The following is a 9,948-nucleotide window of genomic DNA, read 5'->3' as shown; positions in this document are numbered from 1 at the left end:
GTTGTTTATTTGCATTTGCGTGTGTTGTTGGGGTTGTATTTTACATTACTTATATAGTAAGTAGTTTGTGGTTGTGTTCTTTGAGTAATTTGCTACATAGTGTTATTATTTGTGTTGAAAAGTGTTGTTTTGGTGCCTTTGTACATTTGGAAACCTTTTTAATTAGTCGTGTGATGTATGTTGCAATGGCAGCACAAAGTCGTATTTTTTGTGCAGTGTTTTTGTAAAGTGGTGACGTCCATAACCAGCACAGCGTTGTAGCGACTCGCATGCTACATATAGCAACATGACCGTAGCGTTCACAGGTAAAACATTGTGCAATAACCACGGCAGGTGTTTTTGTTTCTTCTACTTCAAACTTTTGATATCAGAGACTGAGACAGTTTGTTACCAGATCCTAGATACCACTTGTTTGTTCGTGTGTGTGACGTCTGTGTAAACTTTAATTATGTACATAGGTTGTTGAGTTTTACTTAAATTGTTCTTTCATTTTTTGTCTGTGGGAGTGATATTCGTGAGAATTCTTCTTTGATTCTCTCACTGTTTATTGAGTGGGGTATTCTTCCGATTAGGAATTACTGTATGTTAGATTTCATACGAAGTAAGTGAATTTCTATATTTTTAAGATTGAAGGGATATTTCTGCTATTCCGTAAGTACTAAGCTCAAGTCATTGGCTCAATCCCTTTCTCTGAGGATTCCGCCCTTAGCTAAACGTTTAATTGTTGTGATGTTTGCTTTCAGTTTGAACAAGTGAAGTAAGTGCTGCTCGTTTATTTTTACGAAATTACCGTCAACAAGTTACAGCCACTTACTGTGGAAGAATCTTTAGCATAACACCGATATTATTCAACCTGCTTACTAAATATTACTATTATATATAATATTAAGAAGAATATGTTTCATTATTTTGACAATTATATCGTAATAGATATTTTTTTAGTTGTAATTATTTATATTAATAGTTATTTTGTTGCTGTTTTCGATCTAATTGTTTTAAAGTGTCAAATTTGATTTTACTTCTAAAAACAGTCACTGATTAAAATAAAGGGTTTCATATACTTTAACTACTTATAATTATCATGTTGCTCTTGTGTTTTTATAGGATCACTTTGTGTTCAAATAAACTTTGCACTGTGCAGTTAATGGCACATTTTTGCATATCAAATATTCTCATTTGAATGGTAAGTTACCATGATGCTTTTATGATGGGTTTAAGTAAAAACCTCAAAGACCAAACTTTTTGCCGTGATAAATCCAGAATTAAGCTTCTCTGTTTTATGCTTTAGACATAACTTATTTTTATGTAACGTTTTTTTCTACTAGGAATAAAATTCAGAGCCTTGCGAACAGGATGATATTATTTGTCTTATAAAAGATCTGAGAAAACCAAGTCATTTTATAGTACTACTCGAGGGAACATGAAATGGTTCAGATAATAAAGGCGAAAACTGAACTGAGGTGTTTGTTCAGTTTATTTACATAAGCTATTGATGTTTTTCATGTTTTCCGCCTACTTATTTATCTGCATGTTTACTGAAGTGTTGGATTCGAAGATTCTTAGCATATTGGTCCCCAAAGGCTCAACGTTAAGGTTAGGCATTATAAGAGTAAAATGTAGGGTTTGATTCTCGTGTTGCATATAGTACGGATAGATTATTATATAACTTTGTACTATAAACAACACAAGACAAAAAAGGAAAAATTAGGACTTTCACTTATTCTTTTTAAAGAATCATGGGAAAAATACACATACCCTTCTGTCAGGCTTTAAATATAAAGTATTAAATTGTTAATTAACTGTAAACGTTATTTTTATAAATTATTTTTAAGAATAGCCATAATAGTGCTTTAATATTTATCATTATAAGAGAAAAATATGCAAAATGTTTTGAACTAGTTACTAATTTAATTTCGAATATTGAAAACTTATTTTAGCGACTAAGGACCAGCAATTTCAATACACATGAAACTGTATAGAAAAAGAACACACTATAAAAGTTAAGATAAATAAATGATAAATCATGAATTAAAGGTATTCAGAAAACGCTTATGAATATACATTTTTTTCATGTTACACTACACTTTAGCCCGGCATGGCTAGGTCGTTAAGGCACTCGACTCGTAATCTGAGGGTCACAGGTTCAAATTGCCATCACATCAAACATGCTCACCCTTTCAGCTGTGGGGGAGTTATAACGTAACGGTCAATCCTACTATTCTTTGGTAAAAGAGTAGCCCAAGAGTTGGCAGTGGGTTGTGAAGACTAGCTGCCTTCTCTCTAGTTTTACACTGCTAAATTAGGGAGGGCTGGTACAAATACCCTTTATGTAACTTTAAGCGACATTCTAAAACAAACAAATAATATAATTTTTCATATATGTATTATTAATCAAACTTTGTTTTCGCTGTTGACTTCAGACAGTAAATATTTTACTAGGATATTTTGCAATACCTTATTGATCTTCAAAACAGCTCAACTACTTTATGTAGTAACAAAGTACACACTATAACGTTAGTATGATAAATATCCACTTCTCATAGAAAAAATAGTTACTCTCGCAGATCATTATTTATGAATTATAGGTTACAATAAACCTAAAACATTATTAGTGCATCTCTTTCTGTATATTTATATCAAGGATGTTAATATCAAACAATAGTCACTGCAAACAAGGAATTTACAATGAAAGTTTCCTACTCATACAAATATTGACTTCTCTTTCATCACTTTTCTTGATGCTTGTACGTTTTCTTGAATAAACACTCAGAAAATGACATGCTCATTGAAACTTGAAAGGATCATTTCACGCAATGGTTTGCTGATTTGAATAAACGTATCCCCTATAGCAGCTTTGCATTCAGGTATCCAAAGATATTAGTGAATACAGCTTCCATTCATTAAGTGTTACTAAGAAATAATGATAAGATTAAAAGATCTAACGAGATTTACAAACTATATAAGGTTGGGAACACTCATTATTATTCATAATCGATAACTGCTTCTTAGCCACAATTTCATGGTGAATCGATGAAAAAAGAATCTCGCCAGTCATTGTTACCCAGCAACTAGTGAAAATCTAAACCACAAATATAGTAATTTATGAGTCGAAAGGAAATAAATAAAATAAAGAAAGGTTTTCTTCTGGTTTTTTCATGATTCACATTAGAACTGGCTAATTAGTTCATAAGTGCGATTTTAACAATATTATTTTTACTAATATGTGATCTTTCTAGAACACGATCTTTCGTTTTGAGATATAATATTGATTTGTCCAACATTATCAAGATATTTCCATTTATAGGTAACCTCGAAAAGAATGGGCAAAACCATCCAGTTTATGAAGGTTGTTGTAACTTCGCAAGCAACAACCAATTATATTGATAATCATGGATTTTTTTTTTTCATTTAAGGGTGTGGAAAACCTCTCCAGAGGAAGAACTTTGATCAACTCAGAAGCACAACCTCTAAGCTCCTTTCTCAACACTATATTAATGAAACAAATCACAAACCTCTAGTTATAAATCATTGATCATAGAACGACATAGTCAAACGAACAGGTTCAACTAGCCGTATCTGTTGTTCCATATATCTCAGACTCGGAAAATGATTCCAACAATAACAAAACTTACATGATTAATCGACGAGCGGATTGGCAGGCCTTCGAAAACAATTATCCTTACATTCATAAACATGTTGAAGAAAGCCTGAAACGGTAATAACGACACACTTCAGAGATTTTCCCGACTATTTAGGTATTTTTTAACTTTTTTCAGTTTGTTAATTTGTGATTGTTAGTAGAGAAATTTTCCACTTTTATCTCAGCTTTCCTTTTTACAGGTTTTGTTCCAACTGCTCTTCACGTAATATCTTGGGATCAAACTGAGTATAAAATGTCGGAGATCCAAGAGAAAGTGCATTTTCTTGGGGTTGTTCCGTGTCTCTTTCACCTTAGTCTGTGGTCTGGGACTTACAGATCTCTGCAATCCTGACTAAAGGCTTTTGGTTACTGACTGTCAACTAGTTAGTTCCCTCATTTATTCGAGCTTACCATGACGTTGTTTTTTTGTTCAGTGAGGCAAGGCTTATAAATTTTATAGTCTTTACCAAATTGCACGGAATGAGGAAACACTGTCGAGAGCCTCAGGCATTCCACTCGAATATGTGCCAGGGTTGAATAAAAATACTATTCTAACATGCTACCATAGTGTCAAATTTGTATTTTTATCTTTATTTAGTTATATTAATCACTACTATATTGTCTAATTCCTACTTTTGTTCCTTTTAATCCATTACCATACTGTCATATATTTTCTTATCTTTATTTAACACTGTACTAACACGCTTTTACAGCATTAAATTTCTTCCCAATCTTCATTCAAATCTATTGGAAAAAAAGAACAAAACATAACTGTATCACATTTCATCTGGCCCAGCATGGCCAGGTGTGTTAAGGTGTTCCACTCGTAATCTGAGGGTCTCGGATTCGAATCTCAGTAGCACCAAACATGCTTGCCCTTTCAGCTGTGGGGCGTTATAATGTGACGGTCAATCCCACTATTCTTTGGTAATAGGGTAGCCCAAGAGTTTGTGGTGGGTGGTGATGCCTAGCTTTCTTCCCTCTAGTCTTACACTGTTAAATTAGGAACGGCTAGCGCAGATAGCCCTCAAGTAGTTTTGCGCGAATTTCAAAACAAACAAACAAACGTATGACTTTACATTATGATGCTATGTTATTGTTATGATATAATATAACTAAGATGTTGAAGCTTGAAGACTGTTTAAAGGCTATGTGTAATGCAGCATCATTTTAGAATGCAATGTTTTCACAATCCTCTTGCTCAGTGTTATAATGGACTTCAATCCGCAGGTGAGTAAGGAATAACACTTATCTTTTCTCTACGAAAAGGGGTCTTATATAACTGTTACCAGAACTCAAATACAAGACTGAAATTGTAGCAACCTAATTCATTTAAAACAATTTATGCACACCCATCAACATGTCATTGTTATGACGTAATAATTTAAACGTAAATGGAAGCCTTTGAAAAACATATATCTGACGTTTTGTTGGAACTTTCGTTTGAGGCTAACAAGCGACTTACAACAAAAAATGTGAAAATGATTCTGGTCTATATGACACATTTTTTATTTAAAACATTATTACCATATTAAAGTATATTGTAAGGTACAAGACAGTATTAAATTGTATCAGAAGATAGAGATCGAATTACATATAAAATATAATTACAATTTAGTCAAAGCCTTATTGTAAGGAATTTTAAAAGATGTGAAAAATAAAAATAAAACAAGTTTAAAGAATATAATATTTTCTCTGTTTCTCACTATTTCGTTTTTAAACTTGACTAAAATCGATACAATCATTTATTGTTTCATTTTAATAGACCAAGTTATATTTATGAACAATCTTGTTACAGAGATGATAAATTATTTATGTTCATAGTTGGCTTGTTCGATTAATGTAATATATAGTAACTGGGACTCTTTGACGGTGTATATGGGGTTCCGGGATTTTTGCCTGAGAAAAAAAATGATAATTTTCACTTTTGGCTTTATATTTGAAGACACAATTACGCAATCAGAGCAGGGTACACACTTATAATCTAATATGATCATTGGGTTTTAATAACAGAAGGTTTGATTTGTTTGTTTTAAATTTCGTGCAAAGCTACACGAGAGCTATCTGCGCTCGCCGTCCCTAAATTAGCAGTGTAAGAGTAGAGGGAAGGCAGCTAGTCATCATCACCCACCGCCAACTTTTGGGCTACTCTATTACCAACGAATAGTGGGACTGACCGTCACATTATAACGCCCCCACGGCTGAAAGGGTGGGCATATTTGGTGTGACGGGGATTCGAACCCGCGACTATTGGCTACGAGTCGAATGTCCTAACCACCTGGCCATGCCGAGCCAGAATAACAGAAGGAAGTGTGTGCGTGTGTGCTTTCGTATAGCAAAAACCACATCGGACTATCTGCTGAGTCCACTAAGGGGAATCAAACCCCCGATTTTAGCGTTGTAAACCTGTAGACTTACCGCTATACTAACGGGAAACATAGAAGAAAGAAAGAAAAACATTAACTAATATAGTTCTTTGCACGATTTTTTCTTCCTTGACTGGTACCATCAGAGTTAAACGAAAATGTTTTACTGAAAGATTACCGTGATTTTACTTTTCTCTCACTTGACAATGGTACTTCCATGTTGTAAGAAACCTTTAAAAGTTTTTAAAATTACAATATTAATATATTTTTCAGAAACTATAGTGGGTTTACAGACTATTCACTGCTGTATGCTTGCTTTGCTGGCTGTAAATTTCAAATAAAGAAATAATAGTTTTCCTTTACTGGTTTTCAGAATTTGTTTGTCAAACCTATGGGACTTAGTGCGATGTCAGCTCCATCCGTAAAGCCTTATAAGCATATACTTTTGCCTCCTAGGACACTCGTAGAAGAAAATATCTTGACGATTGTTTGAAGACTTAGTTAACCGTTCTGTTTTATTTACGTCATCCAAGAAACATTGCAATGAAATATGATGGGAAACACAGCACATGTCAAGACTCAGAAAAAACGATATACTAAGATATTCATAACACAAATACTGGTTTCAAAGACTGGTAACTGTGAACGAGGAACATTCTCTCAACAACTGATTGAACAATTATTTCGTTAACAAGTAATTTTTATACAATGTTTATCGGTTTTAAGCAATCTAAAATAACTAAGCATAATTTTTGTCGTAAATATTTCACAGAGTGCTCAATGATATTGATATTTTAACAAATTACTTTCGAGTTTCAAATATAAATCAACTTCATTCTTTTCATTTTCATAATATTTACTTGGTATATGATAACATGATAGTATTGTTTGAAACTGCAGTTTGTAGTGTCATTTACTACGCTATAGAAGACCACGACTGTTAACGCAATTCCTGCAATGAACCGAAAGAGAAAGCTTTTCCTTATCTCTGTTGGAAGTTATGAATTTCTCTGTACAATATAATCTGTAAAGTGCAAATGTTTAGTAACTTTATGATTGTAAAAATATTACTATTAATTTTCGAAAAGACAATACTTCTTCACTTACACACACACATATATATATGTTTTTATTACATAAAGCTAAATTTTTATGTATCCTGAGGTTCAAAATATTTTCTGAATTATTAAGATAAGGGTTTAACTTTATCGCTTTCGAACTGTTTCAGATGCACTTTTCCCTGAAGTACACTTAAGATAAAGTGGTAAACAAATTTGTAAGGTTTAGCTAACTTTTGTTTTTATCTTTCATACTTGCTCTGAAACACATCTTTTTATTTACGTTATTCTATCAACTGTATCAACTATGTGGAAATTTTTAAGGACCATCAATTTTAGTTATGAAAAACATCAGAAAAAGTATGGTTATTTATAATAAAATGAGTTTTCAGTGCGTTCAGTCTATAATTTTTTCATGTTCACTCAGGTTTTCCATCTTCCTTTCAATATTCAGAGAGGACAGAGAAAGCAATAAAGTACATTATGGACCCCAAAACGTTGTGTTTACTTCGTATATTTGCCCAAAGTTACACAACGACTAATAGAGTAAGTGACAGACTAGAGAAAAGGCACGTAACAAACACACACCCATCGATAACTGTTGGATGTTGTCATCACTCTTTAAGATATACCCACAGCACCGACGTACGGAGTAAAAGAGAATGCGTCAACGAGACGCGAACTTTGAAACCTGGGATCCAATAAGCTGAAAATTACGGTGGTTCGTTGCTTGAAGTAAGACTTCAGTCTTAATTCATATTTTGGTTTATTTTAGTAGTGTGAATAAAAATAAAAATATCATTCAATTATACCTTTTTTCTGGTTTGCCATGTATTTGTAACGCCAAAATATTAATAATTACAACAGTACTATTTGCTTCAGTAAAAGGCATTTCTTCCTTTATTTGAGAACAGTGAGAAACATACGAATTTAATAAACAATTATTTTATTTTTGATGGTAATATTAGTAAAAAATATCACACATACACATATGTTTTTTGATTATAAATGTTAACAAAACGATTATGGTTTATCGTTAATACTTAAATGTGTGATGTTGCCGGACAAGTAAATTTGATAATTTTGCTTCGACGGTTTAATTAATTCATATTAACATGTTTATATACATTCATAGTTAGCTAACATTGTGATACATTCTTCTGTTTACACCTTTATTTAGGATTGAGGCTTAATAATTGTACTAATTAAGCAAAATCTCTGGTTGTTGTTTTCTGTTTGTTAAGCCATTTGATAGTCGATTAGAAAAAGTTAGCTTGAAACATTTGACGTCTTAGATAAACATCTAAGAGCTTTTAAACTTTTCCACAAAATGTGGTTAAAAATCATCGAGGTGAAGGATTTGTTGAAATTTTGTTTTTAGAAAACGTCTATGTAGAATATCAGGAAACGTATAAGGCAAAAATCCTTAAATTATTTTAACTCTAAACAATGTCCCAAACTTAAAATTCTTTCGTAAAGTCTTATTTTAGATTCTATAAAAAATGAATATTAAATATTATTTGATCTTACAAAGAGCATCTTTAAAAATCGAGTTAAACAAAAAAACATATATAAAATACATGCATGTATCAAATTCCACTGCCATTCTGCCAAAATTTTCTCCTGAAAACGAAATAATAAAAACACATGACTTGTGTTTCTGTAAATTTGAAAAATTAACGACACAAGTAAAAATTGGCCACACGACAAAAGAATCCTTCTTCACTTAGTGGCCGGTTAGATCTTACAGGAAGGAAGTTTTCAGAGTATATTTTATGACGTCGAAAGCTGTTTCCGCTTGCACAGCAAATTGTCTGTAAATCTTGTTACCAGTTAAATGATATTCAATGCCTGCTGGTGTTGTTAGTATTTGTTCCAGGTTTCTGCCTTTGTTTCCATCAATTCAATAGCCTAAAAAGGACGACATAAGAATAGGATAACACAAAAGAACAAATGAATAAAAAACATAATGAGTTCTTGTTTTGACTTTACACACTGCAGAAAGTTGCTGTAACATGGTGTAATTAACGAGAAAGAACAGATTGGAACTTTTTAGAGTTTGAACTGTCAAAAAAAAAACGAGATAAGAATCTACTTTAAAAGGTTCAATACAAAATGAATAAGAAAACGAGATACGCTGGAACTTTGAAATTTTTTTTTATTGAAGCAACTAAAAGTGGTACAACATTCTCCTTATTACTTAAGTTGATACATTAAACATGAAACTGGACTCTTAGCACTTCTAAGATTGTTTTTCTTGAGCATGCCTAGAAATTATACAGAAGTAATTCAACGTCCAAACAATTAAAATATGTGGAATTCAATCATTATTACTCTCAATACAAATAGTATTAGTCCTGTTTCTAAACATATGTCGTTTATTAAGCACTTAAATGCGCATAAATATTTCAATTATGAATCACACATACACATTATTGTTTTGACTGTTGTATTAGCAAAGTTACAAAATAGTAGATGAAATAACCCGTTTATACTATCTTCACGTACAAATCTATTAAAATAAACCATATATGTGTACCTTACACCAACTTAGATTTACACAAAAGTTACACTAATTCATGAGATTGATGAAAATTTATTAGCTAATTAGCTTAATAATTATCATTTGGACTCATATTGACCTTAACTAACAGGTTAAAGTTTTAAAACTATTTTTGTATTAATCTACTTGTGAGTGGACAATTTTATTGAATACGGTAATGCAATATATATATTGTCATTATTAACTGATGAGAAAAAGAGATTTCAGTTATTTTCTCTGAAGTCTGCAACAGTCGAAATATAAAATTACTCAGTATTATCCAATATGTGAGTTCCAGCGGTGGTGAACGATATAAGAAAAGTCTGTAATTTGTGTTGTACT

General features: G+C 32.1%; 1 long non-coding RNA gene across 2 annotated transcripts; it reads left to right on the top strand.

Annotated features, from left to right (window-relative positions):
• The first annotated feature begins 408 nt into the window (after positions 1–408).
• LOC143257995 (uncharacterized) lies at positions 409–7,927 on the top strand. Of its 2 annotated transcripts, XR_013032081.1 has the most exons (4): positions 409–601; positions 3,414–3,755; positions 6,380–6,700; positions 7,492–7,927. It is a non-coding gene; the product is annotated as an uncharacterized LOC143257995 (long non-coding RNA). The 2 variants fall into 2 exon arrangements; XR_013032080.1 differs by having other exon boundaries at positions 6,380–7,927.
• Positions 7,928–9,948: the final 2,021 nt, after the last annotated feature.

The sequence above is a fragment of the Tachypleus tridentatus genome, chromosome 7 (assembly GCF_004210375.1).
Source record: "Tachypleus tridentatus isolate NWPU-2018 chromosome 7, ASM421037v1, whole genome shotgun sequence".
Classification (NCBI taxonomy): domain Eukaryota; kingdom Metazoa; phylum Arthropoda; class Merostomata; order Xiphosura; family Limulidae; genus Tachypleus; species Tachypleus tridentatus.
This window is presented reverse-complemented; position numbering and strand designations above follow the sequence as displayed.